The 21,741-nt window shown below is 41.7% G+C and overlaps 1 pseudogene; it reads right to left on the reverse strand.

Moving 5' to 3' along the window:
* Nucleotides 1–17,345: 17,345 nt before the first annotated feature.
* Nucleotides 17,346–18,374, reverse strand: LOC105296002 (annotated as a pseudogene).
* Nucleotides 18,375–21,741: the final 3,367 nt, after the last annotated feature.

The following is a 21,741-nucleotide window of genomic DNA, read 5'->3' on the forward strand; positions in this document are numbered from 1 at the left end:
TTCGGAATTAATTTTATCTGTTGTTGAACACTGACAGATGCAGTAATTGGCAGAATCTCCTTTGGGCTCTTTTCTTCCCGAGTACCACGCCCTCTTCTCTTCCGAGAAACCATCACCTAAAACACAGGAGAGAAGGCGGAACAAGCCCGCACACAACCGCGGATTTACGAGTCTGGCTGAGGTTACTGGAGGGGTTATTCCAGACCTGCAAAACCCAAATAGAATTCAATTCTATGCCTAAGAAGTTTCCTCTCTAAGAACTTCCTTCAGCGGGCTCGTGGTGGTATAAAATGACCCCTGACCCTCCCAGGAGGCTGAGGCAAGCCTCCTCGGATTCCCCGCTGAAGGATCCCATCTCAGACCCATTTTTCTTTAAGGGATGCAATAAACCATGGAGAGAGGTAATAATAACGCCGCTGGCTTTTCATGTCACTTCTGTATGTGAGAGTTCAGGCAGTGACCCAGGAAGATGAGATGGGAAGTGGCAGGAGATTATGTCTATCTGCTTTGCTTCTCAAATGTCAAAAAATAGATAGATAGATAGATAGATAGATAGATAGATAGATCGATCTATATATATGGCTTCACTAGTAGGCTAAATAGCTTCTTTAATTCCAATAAATATGGAACTCTGTATTATAAAGTCAGAAATTCACAGGAAAAGCACCACAGCACTGAGAGAATTGAATTGAAACTTTTTATCGCCATCATCATCATCATCGTTATCTCTTATAGTAATTTCTCCTGGAAGTTTCAAAGGACTTTATTTTATCGTGATGGATTCTATTTTGCAAACTTCTGTCCATCAGCTACTGGATTGTGACTTGAATCATATCCTTCCGTTCCTATGAGTTCTTAGACTAAGTCTGCACAGATGATCCTTAACTGACCAGTCCTGCCCTCTAAGAGCTTATAGCCTAGTGGGAGACACCTCTGTGTATGAAGCAATTAAAGAATAATACAAAGCAATCTGTAAAATAGTTACCAGACATAAGCTCCTTAAGGTTACAGCCATGTTTCATCAGGCTTAAAATTCAACACAAGTATTCATTCAACAAGTAGGTATTGAGCACCTAATACATGCCAGGCTCTGTTCCGGGATCTAGGGTACTCTAATAAGAGGACAATCACTTCGGAATATAACGTATAGCCTCTGATGAGGTACGGGGAAGAGAAAACAAGCAATGCACAATGCTTAAAAGTTGACCGAGCGTTACAAAAGGGAAAGGGAAAAGTTTTAAAAAGTACAATGAGAGTTTATAGGAGGCTTTACATTCCCATTACCTTTTCACAGCACATCATAGGTCCCAAATGAATGCTTGTCGAAGCCGTCAATCTCTTTAAAATGAACCAACGAGACGATATAAGGATATAATTCTGAGGCATTCTGGAAGAGTCCATGGAAAGAAATGGGAATTTTAGGACCCCACCCTGTTCTTCAAACATCCCGTGCTTCCTCTACCCCGGGGCCTTTCTACGTGGCATTCTTACTGTGTGACTCTCCCTGCTCTCCTCTATGCCTAGTTAATATCCACTCATTCTTCAGACCTCACCCCAAAGGCCAGGACTGAAGGGAAGGTGTCCCCGAGCCTCCTTTCCTTCCCCAACCCCAGATCAGGTCCAGGGCTTGGGGATAGAGGCCAGGTGCAGTTCCCACAGACCCCACCCCCAGCCCCTACTACCATACCCCTTGCATGCTGATTTGGACGATCATCTGATGGATGTTTCTCTCCCCACTCTGGACACCGGGCTTCATGAGGGCCCGACAATGTCTGTTTTGTGCCATTGTAGACCCTTGATGAGTAATTGTTCAATTCATAGGTGAAATTTGCTGTATTGGGTGTTGAAAACTGACAAGGATTTGAACAGACAAGGACGAGAAAGAGCAAGCATGGAGAATGGGAAGAGTGCAGAGTGGGTCCCACGGGGCTGTGCAGGGTGAGCAAGAAATGTTTTACCGGCTGTGTAGCCTGCACTCAGACCAGCAGGGCAGATGATGCCGAGGCCGGAGCTCCCAGTGTGGTCAGGCATTAACCTTTCAGTTCCTGGTTTGTGGAAGCGTGGGCGGATCCTAGGAAAAGATGCACCTGGGTTTGGAGGGTAAGGATGCTCCTCACGGCAGCAGCTATTTACCAATATTTTAACAAGCTGAGGATTCTATCAGAGGATATCAGCTGAATGAGAGTAATCTTAGAGGTGAAAGGTGCCCCCAGGGGATGAGGGGTTCACTTGTGGTTGGAAGGGAAGATAAGCTAAATTATAAGAAGCCTTAAAATTCAGATACAGGCTTTTGATTTTGAGTTCAGCAGGCAACATAGAGTCACTAGATCTCCAAGAGAAGGAGAAATGATGAACGGCATATTTTTAGGAGGACTTACTTCAAAGTTTGAGCCAGATGCTGTGCTAGGTTCCAGAGAACTAAAGATGATACGTAGACATCAGGCTTTATGAAAACTGAGTCTCTCGTTTTTCAATGCTCAGAGGAGATTCTGAATTTCCTGAAGAGTTAAAGTCTCTATGCTCAATCAGCTGCGATGAGGCAGGTTTCTGTGGTTTCCTCTTCTCGTCTCTGAGCCATCTAAAGGCAACTCCTTATATTCTCAGCACTGAGGATGATGGCTAGCCCTTGGGAATGTTTATTGAATAAATAAATGAATGAATGGCTTTATTCAAAACAAAAACATAAAAGGTCACCCCCTCCGAAGTCTGTGCTACTATGCAAATCCTCTCTCCCCTCCAACTGTGTATTAAATCAGTTTCTCCAGCTAAGGCTTGTTTTCCATCAGCTTTATCAAAACCAAAGAAAACTTAAGTTTTCTCCTTTCTTGTCTGTGATTTAATAGAACCTCGTTTGTGGGTGAGATTGCCCACTCCTCTCTGAATCTAACCCAGGTCCCCTTCTTGGCAAACACTAGCTTGGTAAGCTGTATTTCATGAAGTTAACCAGGCTCATTACAGAGAACATATTTCCAGGAGGAGAGATGTTAATTTCTTCCTCATACAAAGAACAAAAATCAATATCGTAAATCCAGGAAATCTTCCCCTAAATGTCTCCCCCGTCATCATTCTCTCTCGCACTCTGTGTAAATACCATTATGACAGGTTAGCTATATTTCTACTCAGGCAATATGATATTGAGGTGACTATAGGACAAGTCACGCTGCTGAAGTAAGGAGTATTGGCTGAGATGTTATTCCTCAAGGTAGTTTGTGACATTACAATTCCATCAAATGGAGCTGAATGTATCTCTATCTTTAAAACAAGCCTTAGTTCCAATGTTCAGTCTGCTTGGAACATGCCGAACTTGGATGGCAACCTATGGATTTCAACGTGAGTTAGATACGAGTGAAAATAAAGCAGTTTCCTAGGGCACGTTTGCATCTCTATATATTCATTTACTCTAACGTGTGATAAACACCAATTGCACACACCGTATGAGTGATACATAAAAAAAGTGGAGACACAGGCACCAATTTTTCAGAAATTTACAGTCTAAGTACGCAAAGAGCATTTAAACTAAGACTTAGTTTTAATTTTAATACACAGACCTCAGAGCCTAGTAAATTCCTGTGCAGAAATGTGAAATCTCCAGGTAATGTTTTTTCCTACCACCTTCTGGGAGCCCCTTAACCTCGTGCAACTCCAGGGGGAAGAACACAGCTTCATTTTAGGAGTAAACAAGAATCTAATTTTAGAAACCCTCCGAGATGTTGACCTTTGTGTAGGGATCTGTCAGCCTAAGACCCAGAGTCTTGGATGGGTTATTATAAATTAAAATCAAATATTCCGTCCTTCTCTCTGGATCTGTGATGCCCCATTCAATCAGCAACATCCAGCTTACGTGTGCAATTCGGTTCCAAGGGTTAGACTGCAGAACTTAGTCACTTCAATATCCGAAGGGCACAGGCAAAATTAATTAAGGCATCGCCACTAAATATTAGCCCTCCTGAGCTCCCCCCACCAAGTTTATTTCTAATTATCTCCCATTGAGTCATGTCCCCAGTGAGTCAAAATTTTTATTAGATTTTTAGGAGCCATCTCCTGACAGCTTCAAAGGATTTTTATATTTTAGCATAGCTGATTCACTCTAATATGCTTCCGTCTCTTAACTAATCTCTACCCTGAATCATATTATAAAACCATAGAGTGGAAGAAGTCCTTTGAGGTCACCTAGCCCAATTTGATCCAATTATAGGCAAGGAACTGAGGCCTAAAGAAGTATGATATCTTGAGGAATATGAGTGAGTTAACACTGCAGAAACCTGATGCTATAGAGACCTACTGTTAGGTCCCATCAAGACCAAATTGGAAATGATCTTAGAATAAAGGTCTACATACTTTGACTTTGGGAATATCCCAACAAAAGGTTATCTTACACTCCAATCATCCTCCATAAAGCACACCTCCCCCCATCAACAAGCCCAGCCTACACTCTCAGAGCTTCCAACCAGCCTTTCAGTACTGCCTCTTTAATGTGACAAGCAGACAACGAGCCATACATTTGAGCAAAGATTCCACCATAAGAGACAGTAAAGCAAACTAAAATCAAAACATAAGAAAAAGAACCTAGAGACAACAAAAACTTTGGGAAAGAGAAGAAAGTCTCAAAAAATATATATCCTCAGAGTGATATTTTATATATAAAATAGGATGCTGTGAAAGGGAATTATTAAAGAACAAGAAAGAGTTATTTGATATTAAAAAATAAAAAAGAAGAAAGCAAATAAAAAACTTAACAAGGAGTTTGGACAATCAAGCCAAAAAAGCTTCACATAAAAATAAAACCAAAATATAAAGAGATGAAAACTAGACCAAAAATAATATGAATGCTAGGAAATTAATCTATAAAGTCTACCGTGCAACAAACAGGCATTCCAGAAGTTAAGCACAGAGAAAATTGAGGGAAGATAACTACCAGGGGCATAAAACAAGAACATTTCTCAGGACTGCAGGATAGAAGTCTGTCTGAGAGATCTTCCTGAGTACCCAACACCATAACACAGCTCTGTGGAAATTCAGAAGGCCAGGGATAAAGAAGACATCCGGAAAGCTTTTGAGAAGAGAAGGAGAGTTTTCATTAAAAGGCCAGTATTTAGGATGGCTTTGGACTTCTAGACATTGGAAAAAATAATGGAGCAAAGCCTGCAAAATTCTAAGATTATTCGAAGCCTAGCATTCGATGCCAACCAAATGATGAATCAAGGTGAGGATAAAATATCAACGGTTTCACGCAAACAATGTTCTAAGCATGTATCTACTATGTATTATTTCCTAGGAAGTCACTGAGGCATTGGGCTTTTAAAAAAGAAGAGAGGAAAAAACAAGAGAAGAGAAAAGATAGTATTCAGGAAAGAGACCCAACAGAGAAGCCATAAAGGGAAGTCCGACGGGGAAGGCTATGAAGCAGACCGTGAGAGGAGCCAGCTGAGCAGAGAACTAAAGAGAGAGGTGTCCAGGAGGGAAAAAACGGGAACTGGTGGATTAACTGTTTATTTGGGGAAAGGAAAGCACTTTGGCCGCCTACACAACAGCCATTCCCTCTTTGTTCATGCAACTAGATTTTGTTCGGAATGCAATCTGCCCAGCTTCCAGGATGAATTGGGTTTGACCTAAATCAATCACACAGTCCAATTTCCAACTGCCAACAATTCATATAATACAAACAGGTGACCAGTTCTGGCCTATAAGATATAAGCACAAGGCTTCAGGGGGTTTCTAAGAAAGAATTTGTTCCCTGGTAAAAGAGAGCAACTGAAGGTAAAGTCCCACTTCTAACTCCCACCATCTTTCTTCCTGCTTCTGCCTGTGTGGTACATGCCCCTTGGAGCCGCAGCAGTGGTCTTGGGACCACCCAAGTAATACAGCCAGCATGCTGAAGATGGCAGAGGTGAAAGACTGGAAGAGCAAGGTCTATACCTGCCTCTAAACCTACCCTAGAATGGTCTACTGCCGTGATTCCTGTTATGCAAGATGATTACACATCTTTGTTATTTAACCTACTGTTTGCTGGTGCTCTGTTACCTGCAGCTAAAAGCATCTTAGCTGGTCTGGAAATATCATAAACAGTTTTGGCAGACATATCAAAACATCTCTTTAAATAAATTAATAATAGGTACGTTGAAATCTGAGCAAATAAAAAATGAGACAATCATTTACAAGGAAGGCCGATAAATGTACAAAAAGATGTTCGACCTCATAAGTAAAAGGAAAATATGAATTGAAATCACATTTACATGCTTAGAGATATCAATGATATTGGAAAAAAATAATAAAAACCTGACCATTCCAGGAAAACATTCATACAGTGCTGGTGGGTATTTAATTATTTCAACCATTTCGGAGAACAATTGTAAAATATCCAATGCTTATACACCACAATTCAGCATATTTAGAAAACTCTTCCATGTATGCTGAAGAAGACAATTATGAGAATTTTCATTGCAGCGTTGTTTACAACGGCAAAAAAAAAAAAAGAATAAAAATGCAATTTTGTTTATTAGTAGGAAAATGGATTCATATAGTGTAGTATAGTCTAAAAAAAGATGAATTCAGTCAAAATGATCTAGTATGGTTATAAAGGGAAGGGATGTATTGTGAACACTTGGAAGAAGAAGTGGTGATAACCAGGACCCTGGAAGTATTTACTAAAATAAATTTAGTCTGTTTGGCCCCAGAATAATAAATGAATCAGGCATTACTTGTTTAGGTTTTATTATGTCCATTTTATAGGTTGGAACTGAGTAACTTTTCTAAGTTCTCAATGCTAGAGAGTGATACCAGAATTTGAACCCAGGGATCATTTCAAAGCCCAGTGTTTTTCCTCTATTCCCTTGCTACTCACAGTGTGGTCCTTTAACCAGCAGGGACAGCATCACTTGGGAGCTTGTTAGAGATGCAGAATTTCTGGCCCTACCCCAGATCAACCAGATCAAAATGTGCAATTTAACAGGATCTATGTCTTACCTATATGGTCCTAGGGGAAAAGAATGAGGACCACTGGTTGAAAGCTATAAGAAGCCAGATTTCAATTCAAAGACAATGAGAAACCATTAAATAATTAAAGCTACCAGGAAGGAAAGGGTCTGCTTGCGAAGCAGTGAGTTCCCCATCACTAGAGGTGTTCAGTATCAGTGGCCCGCCTACTTACTAGGGATGCTACAAAGATAACCTTGAGGCCTTTTCATTCTGGTGACTGTTCCCCTTGACCTTTCCAGTGCCTGAAATTGCACCATTAGAGACATCCCTGGACATTAAAGCCTTTCTAAAGTCATTGACATCCCACAGAGTAAAGAAAAGTTTGCAGTGCTCTGTAGTGGGTAGGAGTAAGTAGATGATGCTGAGAGATGGGGAGAAGGCCTAGGGTAGGGTGCTGGACTCCTGAAAACCAGTTTATTTGAGGCTGAGGAAGAGCACAAAGTCTGGGCGTCTGAACCTGAGGCAACAGGTCGATAGGGAAAGGACCTCAGGGCCATGATTGTCCAGGGCCTTGATTGTCCAGGGCTGGAGAAACAAAATTTGCAGTTTCTTGTGCTCCAAGTAGATGCCACCTGCTGGTGGGTTTGAGGCTTCCTCTGCAGTTTCATCATCCCTGCTTCAGCCCCGGGCAAAAGCTGTGAACTAGAGCAAGCTTTGGAAACATACACACGTAACCACATTCTCACCCTTTTGAATTTAATTCCACAGTATAATTAAGCACATATACTACACACGTGCAGCTATAATACAAGCTGTCTGTTCAATTTGAAAGTGTGCATTAAACAAACCCGAGTGAGGAGCAACAATCTGTGAGCCTAAGAATTTGGAGGAGGAATCACTTACCTCCCCCTCAACCATTGCCATTTCCTGGGACACACTGCCACCCAGTGGCCATCAAAGAAACTGTCAAGACTAGGAAGCACAAAGACGATGCCTTGAGTGTCCTGAGACCCCCAGGGCCTAACAAATGTTCATAAATGTTTTGAACCAAATTGAATTGAATTAAATTGAGTTGGAGTGAAGTGAAGTGAATTAAATGAGCATAAAATGGACAGGGTTATATTGGACCAATGACCAGGTTTTGATGACCTACTCCTGAACCCACAAATGCACAATGTATTTTAGACCAAAGGTAAACATCCTCCCCGCGACTTGCATGAAGAAAAAGGAGAAAGCCTTGTCAGAAAAGATCTCAAAAAGACAGGCTACAGTGTGCCTCAGCTCAAACAGTGATCAGATGTGGTCTACCGGAACTACAGCATAAATCCAGTTTCTGACAATACGAATTCAGTAAATAAGCACAGAAGTAAACTTTCATATACAATCTCAAACCCTTAATAAACAGGCCAAAATGGAAATAACAGTTTCCTAACTGCCATCAGTCATAGGAGCTGCTTCCTTGATGTCTGATTGCACTTCAAACTATTCCCTTTTTTCTAGATAGTTCTGCAGCATGCAGTAATGGTGGGTTTAAAGGTCCCGGTCCCCTTTGGGCTGTGAACTTTCAGAGGAGGCTTTTGATCCTATGTGCCTAGCACTATCACTATCACATAACAGATGAGAGAGGGAAAGAAATAGGGAAGAAGGAAAGGAAGAGAGGGAAGGAGAGAAGCAAGCATCCTCACCTGTAGCATTGATGCGAATTTCAACAGAAACCATTTCTTCTGTGTTGATACAGACCTCTGGTCTCCTGAATAGCGTTTCTGCCATTACCTTAAAGCTTTTAGGCCCTAGACAGTTTGACAGCTATAATCTCTCCAATTCTTCATGCTATGAAATGAACGTTTGTGTCCCCCCCAAATTCATACGCTGAAACACCATTCCCTAATGCGATGTTTGAAGATAGGGCTTTTGAGAGATAATTAGGTCATGAGGATGGAGAAGAAAAATGAGAGCTTTCTCTCCCCGCTCCTGCAGGTGAGGACACAGCAAGAAGGCATCGTCTGCACACTTGAAAGAAGGTTCTCACCAGGAACCTAATCAGTTGGCACCTTGATCTTGGACTTCGCAGCCTCCACAACTGTGAGAAATAAATGTCTGTCATTTAAGCTACCCAGCATTTTTGTTACAGCAGCTTCACAAAGATCTCCCACTTTTCCTTGACTTTGTTTTCATTTGATTCGATCTAGTTTCTTTCTGTTTTTAGGTAGCTTCAGAACACACTATATGATGTAAAATAAATATAGAATGATGTGGAATAATAACACCTCAAGTGCTTTACAGTTTACAAATATCTCGTGTAGGGTGAATATGAGACAGGGGCACCGTTTTACAGATGTGGAAACTGAGGCTGCAGAAGTTAGAGCGCTCACCTAGAGTCACACCAAGAATCTGCAGCAGCACAGGGACACAAATGCAAGTCTCCTCTACAAGATCACGCTGCTCTCACACCGAGAAACTTCCCGCAGGTGGGGCATAGTAGGGCCCCCTCCAAATTTCACTCATAGACACATGGTTTCAAAAGAGTTTGTTCTGAGCTTCAACCTGGGACTTAACTTGAGGCACTTTGTCCTTGCTCCCTGACAGTCTGTCCATGGAAGCATGAGTGGTCTCTCGTCAGACGCTCCAGTGTGGAGGGCGTTCCCTGCACAGGCCAGGCTTCTCTGTGTCCCATTTGGCCTCTGCTGAGACATCTTTCCTTCTCATTTCTCTACATGGCGTCTACACTGAGAAAGAGCCCTTTGAAAGCCGTTTGAAGCTTCTATTTATTTCACCATAGTCATCTAGAAAACTATTTACCAGTGATAAACTCCCAGAGAGAAATTTTGTTAAACCAGGTACGAGTCACAGATGAGGATGATTTTTTTTAAAGAAACATAAAACCATTCTGGAGAGAAAGGAGGAGCAGAAGAGTCTTTATTGGGAAGAGTATTTAAATTAAGATTTTCATTTACCCCACCAATGATTCCACAATTGAAGCAATCGCCACCATGAGAGCAGGCTATATCTGCATATTAACACTTTCATATTTATCTTACTTTTCTTAAATGATTCATCACGCACATGCACACACACACAAACACATACTTCACACACTTCGAGAGTTCAGTACTAACCCCCCCTGTAAAGCTCTTCCAGCTAGCCCCTTAGGTGAGCAAAGGACCCCCTCCCTTCTACAGTGGACCAAATGTTTGTGTCCCCTCCAAAATGTATGTGTCAAAACCTTAATCCCAATGCAACAGTATATGGAAGGTGGAGCCTTCATGAAGGGGACTGGTGCTCTTACAGACCGGAGAGTTAGCTAGAACACAGCAAGCTATGAGGACACAGGAAGAAGACAGCTGTCTGTATACCCGAAGAGGGTCCTCACCAGAGCCCAATTATGCTGGCGCCCTGCTCTCAGACTTCCAGCCTCCAGAACTAAATTGTTGAAGCACTCCAGCCCATGGTAATTTCTTACAGCAGCTCAAACTGAATAATACACTCCCTCTACCCACTTTTGCACCCTGCACAATCACTAACCATCTACATTATGGTTGCCTCACGAACCCATAAGCTTCTCCAGGTCAGGAGTGGTGTGAAAGAATCAGCAATCAGACCCCTTTGGAGTTCGAAGAACAATCAAGATAATGCCAGAGAATTATTAAGCCAGTTATAGGCTCCCAGCTCTGCCCAAATACTGCGCTAAACCTGATTTATTGAGTTGGAAACCAAATCTCTTACAAATATATCATCCTCTCAAATCCATGCTTGTGGTTATTGTCGAGGGAAGGAAAAATACACATCCATGATGCCTGGAAGGATATTACAAAGACAATGATAAAAGAGTCTTCTTTTAAAAGGAGTTCATCTATCACCAGCTGATTCTAGAGAATTTCAGTTTTAGTTCTTGTAAACTTCTCATTCCATGTAACTTTTTGGGGTCAGTTTTCAGGCTATGAATTTATAAGTTCCTTGAGGGCAGGGAAAGATCTTTCTTCTAAAACTAATCAGTGGTTCTTAACCATTTTTGAGACATGAGTTCTAGCGAACCTAATAAATAATGCCCTGTCTTCCTCTTCTGGATTTCAATCAAGTGAGAAAAGGGGGTACAGAAGTCATGAAGATCAAAATGTAATAGCAATTATTAATAACGCTATGTTCTAGGAACCATAAGTGCTTAGATATATTAAATCGCTTAATAGTGTTACAGGATAGGCAGCATGAGGTTGAACCATTTGCCCATGGCCATGTCACCAGTAAGTAGCAAAACCAGGGTTTGTACCTGGCAGTGGTGCCAGGGCCCACACTCCTAACCAGCACGTAACACTGCCTCTCAAACACCTTAACATGACAGTGAAGCTGGTTGGAGAGTTGGCCTTGGTTCTGTGGCCAAATGGACTCCTAAAAGCACCCCCGCTAAATTGAAATTTACTCTCTAAAACTGCAGGCCTCCCCTTGCAAGAGCAGACCCTTCCCCTTCATGGAGAGATGATGAGAAATTACCTTCTCCCCAGGACCAGCTACATAATTTGCAAGGTCCAGTGCAAAATGAAAACGTAGGGCCCCTTGTTCAAAGATTGTTAATAATTTCAAAATTGCAATAGAAGAATGTCAAACCAAGTAGGAGGCCCTTCGGAGCAGAAGGCCCTGGGCCACTGCACAAGTCACATGCCCATGAGGCTGGCTCTTCCGGTGACAGAAGCCCACGAGATCTTAGAGGGAACTCCCCAACCGGAGAAAACTCCTTCCTTCTCCTCAGCAGAAGATGAATAATGGGGAGGAGGTGAGCCACCTTTCAGGGACCGTTTTGGAGAAGACAGTGAGAGTTATACCCATGCACACTACACTTTGCACACCCTCATGGGCTTCACAAACCCCTTGAGTATTGTCTTAGTCAGCTTGAGCTGCTATAGCAAAATGCCACGGACTGGTGGTTTAAACAACATTTATTACTCACAGTTTCTGAGGCTGGGAAGTCCAAGATCGAGGTGCCCCCTATGTGTCTGCTGGTGGGAGCCTGCTTCCTGGTTTGCAGATGTATCCTCTGTATCTTCACATGGGAAAGAAAAATAGAGAGAATAAGAGAGGGGGAGGGAGAGGGAGAGGGGGAGGGAGAGGGAGAGGAAGGAGGGAGGATGGTCTGGTCTTCACTTCTTAATGGCGCTAATCCCAGCATAAGGGCTCCACCCTCTTGATCTCATGTAAACCTAATAACCTCCCAAAGGCCCTACCTCTTAATACCATCACACTGGGGGTTAGGGCTTCAACATATGAATTTTCAGGGGATACAAACATTCAGTCCATAGCAGGTATATCTCTGCAAATCCACAGCCTTCAGCATAGAGGGGGATGGAGATGGGTACACACACACACACACACATGAACTCATGCAAATGCACATACATACATATATACACACAGACATGCATATATACACGAGACTCACCCCCCCCCCAAGGTCCCTTTTAGCTCTCAAATTGATCTCTTTAAACTTTAATCTCAGCAGAGCTCCACCTGGCTCAGAATGAGTCAGCTCATTTCCTTCCCCAGGTAAAGGTCAAACTACATCCACTTTTCTGCGTGCAGGAATCTTCAGTCTCTGTCACCCATGGCTGTCAATCCAAAGGGCCAGATTTATACTCGGTGTGGTCTAGGTTCTCATTAACCTTGAATCATCTCTTCCTACACAGAGCCATGACATTTAAAATCCTATCAAAGTAGTCTAAAACAAGCATCAGACTGAACCTTTGGGGGATAAAATAAATGACCCATAAGCCCAGGATGAGAAAGAAATAAAAACAGGCCTTAAAGAAGTAAGGTCTCTAGTTAACACATCACTCACAACACATCACTTTGTGTTGGTCTCTTTTTGTGGTATACCTGGAATTAAATGATATTCATCAAATTAAGCCCTTTAAACGTAATTCTGGTGCCAAATGCCACCTCGAAAATGCTGACCAGTAAATGTTTCTAAGAAAGTATATTGTAATTTTCAATGAGTTTCAGTAAGTGTTATACAAATTACAAAAATAGAGGTCTTATAAAAAAATAAACAGCGATTATGTGGATCATTGTAAAATAGATTGATTCTCCAACATTTTCATACTACATCAAATACATCTCTTTCCTCATCCAGGCTGACCGGCAATGTGCATCTCTTATTCCAGCGGTCCCCAACCTTTTTGGCACCAGGGCCCGGTGCTCCTATGAGAATCCTAATGCCTGATGATCTGAGGTGGAGCTGAGGCAGTGATGCTAGCGCTGGGGAGCAGCTGCAAATACAGATAGATGAAGGTTTGCTCGCTTGCTCGCCTGCCACTCACCTCCTGCTGTGCAGCCCAGTTCCTAACGGGCCACAGACCAGTACCAGTCCACGGCCCAGGGGTTGGGAACCTCTGACTTATACTCATTCATCGGTTGAAAATTTCTCAAGAAGCTACTATGTTTCAGATATTGTGATAGGAACTAGGAGGACAAAGATAAATAAAAACTAGCTTCTGTCTTAAAAAGCTTTCCAATGCAAGGTGATAGTCACATGGGGACAAATTTTGTGATGTGGCATGGTCATAGGACATGCTTAGGAGGACAGAAAGGGGACTGACAGAATCCGGAAGGAGATGTTTTGATGAGAACATTCCAGGCAAGAAGAAAGAGGATGAGCAGAGACAGGGTGCTGCAAATGAGAATACCTTTCAGGGAACCCTTAATGCCGTCCAGTGTTGTATTGTAAAGACGAGCCTCAGTTCTGCCATGTGCCAACCTCACGATAACCTCTTGAGCAGATCACTCGGCTTTTCCGAACCTCAGTTTTCTTATTTGTAAATTGGAGTAATGGCCCCCATTCGCAGAATAGCTGAGACATCTTAATAAAAATATATATAAAGTGACTTGCAAACTTGACAATCTATACAAATGTCAGTTGTGCTTGTCTTTTATTATTAAGCCAACTCTTTCTCTTTCCTCTTAATCATGAAAGCATAGATTCTCATAGAAGGGATGTCATAGGCCACCTGGTTCAAGTCACTTACAGGTAATAAAACTAAAGCCCAGAGAGATGGTCACTGCCATCACCATTATTAACAGCAATCATGAGGTCACACTCCCCACCAAAACTTTGGAATTGCCCTCTGGGAAGGCATCCACCTAACCTCCATCTTCCAAACACAGGCTGTTAGATCTAGTTGAAGAAATCTAAATCACATGAGTCGCTCTAGCTGCAGGAAAATCTGGGAAATGTTGCATTTAACTTTCCAGCTTCTATAGTTCAGGAGGGCACCCGACAGAGGTTGGAAAAGATGATGATAACTTCCAACTTACCAAAACACCACAATCCTCTGAGGTAAGTGGGAAACTTTGCATCCTTGCCACTTTTATAGATTGAAAAACCTGCTTTTTTAGGGAAGTTATGATACAGTCCCTATTGATTGGTTCTCAAAATTGTTTGTGAAATGAGTGAGGATGAATGGTTTGCCCAGATTCAAAAAGCAAATTTCTATTGCCCTTTAAGTCCCAAGTAAAAGGGGCCTCCTCTATGATACTATACCTTACTCTCCAAGACAAGGTTAATGCTACTGCTTATGCACAGGTGCACACACATACACACACACATGCACACGCGCACACACCAGGACTTTGATATTTCCATCATGGTGCCTATTGTCATGGATTTTAAGGACCAGTTTACATGTCTGTTTCCCTAAGTAGGCTGTGAAGTTCTCAAGGTCAAAGATGGCGCCTTACTCTTCTTGCTGACCTGGGTGTTCACTGTATTTAACTCATAGGAAGTAAACTCAATAATTGGTTCATCAATTTGATAAACAAAGTTCTGGGCCTTTGACTCCAGTTCCTGGCTCTTTTCACTATGCCACACTTCTTCTAGCCAACTTTTCCTGAAACCTATTGGCTTTGATACTCATTTACTCTTTCATACAAGACATATTTATTAAGTGCTTACGATGTTCCTGTTTCGCACAGGAGACATATAGGTAAGCAAAAAGAGACTCAGTCTCAGCTCTCATGGAGAGTATAGACTAGGGGAGGAGGCTAGTATTAACTGATCACATAAATAAATGCAAAACTACAGCAATAGCAATGGCACTACAAAAGACGCCTCTCTTAGCTCTATCACACGGAAATTCCAAGGTTTTTAGGAGCTCTGTGTCAGAAACTGGGGACAAAGACCAAATATATATTTCTTGTTATATCACAATATCGGATGTGCACACTAGCATGGGAGCACATAATAGAAAGTTTGAACTATATACAAGGGCGTCTTTGCCTAAGGCAGTGATGATATCTGAGACCTAAATGATAATAGGAGTTATCTGATGCAAAGAGGGTAGGAAAAGACATTCCATGAGGAAGGAAATTGTCATAGAAAGGTCTTATGGTAGGATGAGCTGAAGAAACACAAGAATGAGAATGGTACTGATTGGGCTGGAAAGAGAGAAAGAGGCCAGATTCTGAGGATGTGAAGGTCAAATGAAGGATGTTCGCTTTATTCACTTGGGGGAGAGGAAGTGACATGCTTACATGTGTGCTGCAGAAAACTTCAGCGTGGAGAATAAATGATTACATAGCATTCGTGCATTCATTATCCCACAGGGCCCCACTCTGGGCCAGCCACAGGGAAGGTGAGCAGAGCTGAGCAGCCCCCATACTGTTGTTCCATCTTCCAAAGATCGAATCACATTTTGAACATCATATAAATATATACTATGCACAAGAAAAACATGCATTTCCAAAGAACGCTTGGAGAGAAACAACTTGGTTATATCGTTCACATACAGAGACATAGAAAGGTTTATATTGGCTTTTTGCATTTAATTTATTTTGCAGAAAGAAATGTAAAAGTCTTTGGGATTGGAGATTTCCTTTGAACTAACATCAAACCACCAGACCTGCTAAAGAAGGTTCAGCCAAGCTTTGATATGCCTCAGCACACACATAGCATTGCTTCTGATTTGGACATGCAAAGGGAAGGAAAAAATAGCTCTCTGCATTGCAAATCACTCCTTATTAATTAGTGGAGATAGTGCATAAGTCATTTTTAAACCCCTCCTTTTCTCTAATTATCCTCTTAAATATGTACCAAGATCAATTCACTAAACGCTGCTTTGGATATTTTAGAAAATATCTTTCAGTCTATCCAACAAGAGCTTAAGCGAGAAATTGTTTGCACTCAGGCCAAACAAAATAATAATTAAACTGACTTTTTTTCCTTACTTTTAAATCTCACTCCCTTTCACTCTTAAATTTCATCCGTCGTGTTTTAGCTGAGAATTAAATCAATAGCTTCCCCCACACATTGTAATTTCATTAGCGGGCATGGGTAAGTCCACAACCACCATTAAATTCTTATGGGATTTTTTATAGACTTTTCTGGGGGTTAAGCAGAAGTTTTACACAAAACAGGCAAATGTACTTTGTGGGATAGATTTGTTTAAAGCTATCTTAATCTTGACTTTCCATAAACTCTGAATCGATACTAATAAAATCCACTTTATGTACACAGTCATTCTAATCTGGCCCTGCTCCTTACCAACCATATGATCTGGACATGTTGCTTAACCCGGCTGAGATCTGGTTTGCCTACCTTTAAAATGGAAATAATAAATGTTAGATGAATGTCCAAATACAGTTTTTCTGGCTTAATATCTCTTAAAAATAAAAAAGAAATCATATTAATTTGTAAAATACATACATACATACATACACACAAACATAAAATGAAAACAATTAAGCTAAGGTTTGACAGTTTCAAAGCAAAATGTGAGGCTATTGTTTCTGAGGAATGCCGAAAATGCTCTGAATTTTCCAGAATCATTAGCCACACTCTCTCCTTAGCAGAGCACATTTCGCTCCTACTGCACTGAAAAATGAGCCATGTTTTTCATTGTTTTGATGCCTCTGCAGATGGTTATGCTCACTGAGCCTAAAATTTCCCGACTTCATATCTCAGGCATGATCAACCCCTACTCTGTTTTCAGGATCCTCCCTCAGCTTATCTCGTCATATTATAATTGTTTATTTATGTCCCTGGCTCTTTCGCCTAGGCAGTTCACTCCCCGGGGCAGCACGGATGTCTTCTTCATCCCTATATCCTTATCACCTATTGGATTTCCTGGCACGGACTATGCATTGACTGAATAAATGAATGCATGATGATGTGTAATAAGTCTAGTGAATTATGGAGAGACTAAAAATAATACCATGTGTCAAGTTTACTAACTACTGTTTTTGTCTCCTTTCAAACATCATGAGCAACTTTAATTAATGGTAGAAGATGCAAAGGTGAGATCTCCCCCTAATCAAATCTATTCCATCTAAAGTCACCTTCTACTTCTCTTATTCTTTCTTGCCCTTTATTTATTTCCATCGTAGGAATAATCACAATTTATAACAACTTACTCTTGTTGTTGCTATTTTTTTCCCACTAGTTCTTTTTCTTCTTCTTTTTTTAAGAGAAGTAAGCCTTTATTTCCTTGTTTCACAAATAAAGCTGGCTGTGTTGGTTGCTTTTTGGTGATTAGTCAAAGAGACCAAATCCCATATCTTCGTCCTACTCCTCCGACTCTTCCTTTGCTTCAACTTCAGCTGTGGCTGCGGCAGCAGCAGGCGCAGCAGTGGTAGCTGCAGCCTCGGGGGCAGCAGCCACAAATGCAGATGGATCCGCCAGGAAGGCCTTGACCTTTTCAGGAAGTGGGAAGGTGTAATCAATCTCCACAGACAAAACCAGGACCTGCTTGTACCCACTGATGATTAAATGGGGTACTGATGCAACAGCTGGGTAACCAATCTGCAGACATATGCTGCCAATGTTGCAGACACTCTCCAGGACGTGGGAATGCAGCTTCCTCTGTGATGTCAATCACTCCCGGGGTGTAGATGCTGCCATGGTCAAAAACCTGCAGGAAGATCAGCCCAGAAGAGAAGGGCGAGGTGTTGGGCACGTCCAGCAGTGTAGCTCCGTTGGCTCCCGCTTTGTCTCCAGTCTTAATCAGCTGCACATCACTCAGGATTTCAATGGTACTTCTAGAGATTTTTAGCAGTGATGCCTAACTCCTGGAAGAAGAAGGTCCTCTCGGGCCCAGAGCAGTGTTCTGGGTTGGCACAGTGACTTCACATTGGGCAATGACACAGGCACGGGGAGCAGCACTATTGGCCAGCAGCACATCCCTGACCTCACTGAGGTCCTCCTTGGTGGACACAAAGCCCACATTCCCCTTGATATGAGGCAATGGCTTTTCCAGAGCTGGGTTCTTTGCCAGACGCCCTCGGATGGCCTTGCACATCATGGTGCTCTTGCCTATCAGCACCACAGCCTTTCCGTGGAGGGATGTGAGGGTCTAGTGCTGCATCTGCTGGGAGCCCACACTGTCTGCTCCCACAACGGAGCATTTTAGATAATCACCCAGAAGTTAGATGATCTTAAGAAAGTAGCTGGACTTCCAGGTCACCCTGTCTTCCCTGAGCATCACAGTGATGTGTCTGGGATTGCCATGCAGCGTTTAAAGACAGTGTCGCTCTCACGAAGACGCCTCACAAGAGGCCCCATAGAAGTTCTTGGTGGCAGGCATTTTGTCTTTCTTGCTCATTGCGAGGCACAGCTTCTGTCTGACACACAGTAGATATTCCAAACACATTTGTTCAGGAAATGAGCGAAGCCAACACAAATGGAACAAACTGTCTTATAGAATTTCCACATTAGATCAGCTACTTTTATTAAATTTTCACGATGATTACAGAAAGTCATAATTCCAGCCTTGTTGGGGCATAAAGAAGGCATATTAAATAGCATTCTTTTTCTCCTTCTGAACCAGTTGATAATTGAAACAAAGGAGTTAGTAGTTAGAGAATTAAAATTTTACTTTTATTAACAATCAAGCTAAAGTCAAAGAACTTGGCAAATGACCCCATGGTACTAACTCTCAGAATCATGTGAAATCAATCCCTAATCTCCAAGCAGTCTGCACCTGTGGGATAGGGGAGTTTCCCTTAAAAAATTCTGGCATATGTAATAGTCACAGGGTGTCAAGGACAGTACAGAGAATATAGTCGATAATGTTGTAATAACGAGGCATGGTGTCAAGAGGGTACTAGACTTATTGGGTTGATCACTTCATAAGTTACATAAATGTCTAATCACTATGTTGTACACCTGAAACTAATATAATATTGTGTGTCACCTGTACTTGAAAAATAAAAAAACTTTTTTTTAAACGGCATATGCTACAACTTGGATGACCCTTGAGGACGTCATGCTAAGGGACATAAGCAGCCACAAAAAGACAGTAGTTGAAATCATAGAGACAGAAAGTAGAATGATGTTTGCCAGGGGCTGGGGTAAGAGGTGAATGGGGAGTTATTATTTAATGGGTATGGACTTTCAGTTTTACAAGATGAAAGAGTTCTGGAGATGGATGGTGGTGATGGCTGCACAACAGCATGAATGTATTTAATACCACTGAACTGTACACTTAAAATAATTAAGAAGGTAAATTTTATGTTGTATGTATTTTACCACAATTTTTTTAAATTGGAAAAAAAATAGACCACAAAATAAAAATTATGGCAGAGAGAAGCAGAAGAAAACACAGGTTCCTTGTGGACAATGCATTGCCAAGAGCAAGGGCAAAAGGGTTTGAGCCCCAAATACACAGCTTCTTTGTCCACATTCACTGATGAGAAGCATCTCTCCACCTCTGGAAGGTAGAATGAGGGAAGAAACAAGGAAGCTAGTAAACTAATGGAGTGCCAGTCTCTCCCGTGGAGAAAAATAGCAGGAGTGAAGAAATTTCCCTCTCCCGCCCCCAACTAGCCTCGATTCCAAACACATTTGTTTTCAGATTCATTCTGAATTCAACCACATGTGTCGAGTCTACCGGGTCAAGGTTAATGATTAGAAGAGATTGCAGATAGTATCACTCTCAAGTCAACAAAATAAAGAGACCCAGGCAGCCTAGTTAATTTAGTCATTCTCCATCAGTTTGGGGATCCACACTACTATTGGACAGTAATATAACTAAGAAAAAAACTATAAAATAATACTTCATATTACCTCTCATCAATCCAGGTTTGGTCACATGGCTTACCCTGCAGCCTCCCAGCCAGTGTGCTCCCTGATTTGGCCCAAAGCACTCACAGCCACTGAGCTGCCAGTGAACATAAGAACCTCACCTTTGTCAGCAGAAGCCATAAAGGATGGCCCTTTCTTAGATATCTGAGATCCTGTTTTGAAATCATTCTTTTCCTGAATGGACATAGGGCCATAGGAATTCTCCAGAAGCAGTACTCTCTGGCTGGCAAAGTCAGATAGAGAAAGGCAGGTGGAGAGCAAGGAAGAGACCCCGAACATTGCTCAAGAATATTTCTTCAAGACGCCAAAAAAGGAGAAACTCTAAAGGTTTTTTTTTTTTTTTTTTCAGATCTCTCAGGCTACTGGGAGCAGAGCTTCTGTGGAGGGGTTAAAGAGAATTTATCACTTGGCCAAAACAGAGAAAAACTCAAATATAAATGTTTGAAGATTTGGTCTTTTCAGGTGCCTGCCTTTTGAGCTCAAAAGAGAAAAAGTAAAGGAGGGTGTGGGGGGAAGGCCCTTAAAACTACTATGTAGTTTTTTTTTTTTCTGCTTTGCTTTTCTCCTTGTAGAGCAGACTCGGGTTACATCCCAGCCTGGAATAAATCTTCCAGGCTGAATGATAAATCAAGGATTGTAATGGAAATCACTATTGACCTTTAAAAGGGCACTGTCTTTATATTTTCACACTGTGCTATTTGAAATGTCGACTCAGAATCAAGAAAATAATATGCCATTGATTTCTCTCCATACCTCTTATAACAGACCTTGAAATTGACCTGGAAAGCATTGGTATGGGTTTTCTCATTATGGTTTCAACACCATCGGAAATGGTGATTAATGATTCAGTCTTGGGAACAGCATTGTTAGACCTTGTAATTACTTTGTGACCCGTGTCCAAACAGAAACTAGCTTACCCTGTTCATACCACCTCCCAGAAGTGGGTATATTTTAACCCTTATGTGGTAAAACTTTGTGGCTCTTAATTAAAAGCCTATACAAGGTGGAAATATTATTTCTTTGTATTACTGTTTACCTCGCTTACTATCTTCAACTTGTCCAATTACTCCTCTTTTATTTCTCCTCCCGTTTCTTAATGTACCAGGCCTCTCTGGCAATTTGTTAGATCTAGTTTTTCATTTTTTCTTCTTTTTATTTCTAATTTTCCTATCTTCCCTCCAATTTCATAAGCTCTCTCTCTCTCCCTCTAGCTCACTGGCCTTTTCAGCTCCTTTTTCGTTTTCTATCTGATTTATCCATTCCATCTCTCATTCACTCCAGAAGAACCTTTTCAAACCATCCCAATTCTCTTAGTCTTTACCTATTTTGAGTGAGAATATGGGATGTCTCCCCTCACCTGCCTTGTGTTCACATGTCCTGGCCCATGGAGGATGGTCAAACTGCACACAGCCATCCCTTACTGCCAACTCTCCTAGCAAAATTCTATTGAAAAACGTCCACAGACTTTCAGTTAAACACGGAAGCCAGTTATCATGACCTCTCTTCATTATAAAAAAAAGTAGCTAAGCAGAAATGATTATTTTTATCTGTTAAAAAAAAATTTAAACAGCTTTTAGATGATGTGTCCTTCAGCTGAATTGTTCTGAGGGATCTGTTGTAGCCAGTCTGCAGAAGCAGGATGGAACCCCACTCAAAATTTGGTTTGCAATTTCCATAGTTTCGTTCAGCCTCCTCTCTAGCATCTGTGAAGTGAGAATTACAGCACCAGCTTCAGAAAATGCAGGTGAGCCTTAAATGAGTCAGTC

This window comes from Pteropus vampyrus, unplaced genomic scaffold (assembly GCF_000151845.1).
Source record: "Pteropus vampyrus isolate Shadow unplaced genomic scaffold, Pvam_2.0 Scaffold116, whole genome shotgun sequence".
Taxonomy (NCBI): domain Eukaryota; kingdom Metazoa; phylum Chordata; class Mammalia; order Chiroptera; family Pteropodidae; genus Pteropus; species Pteropus vampyrus.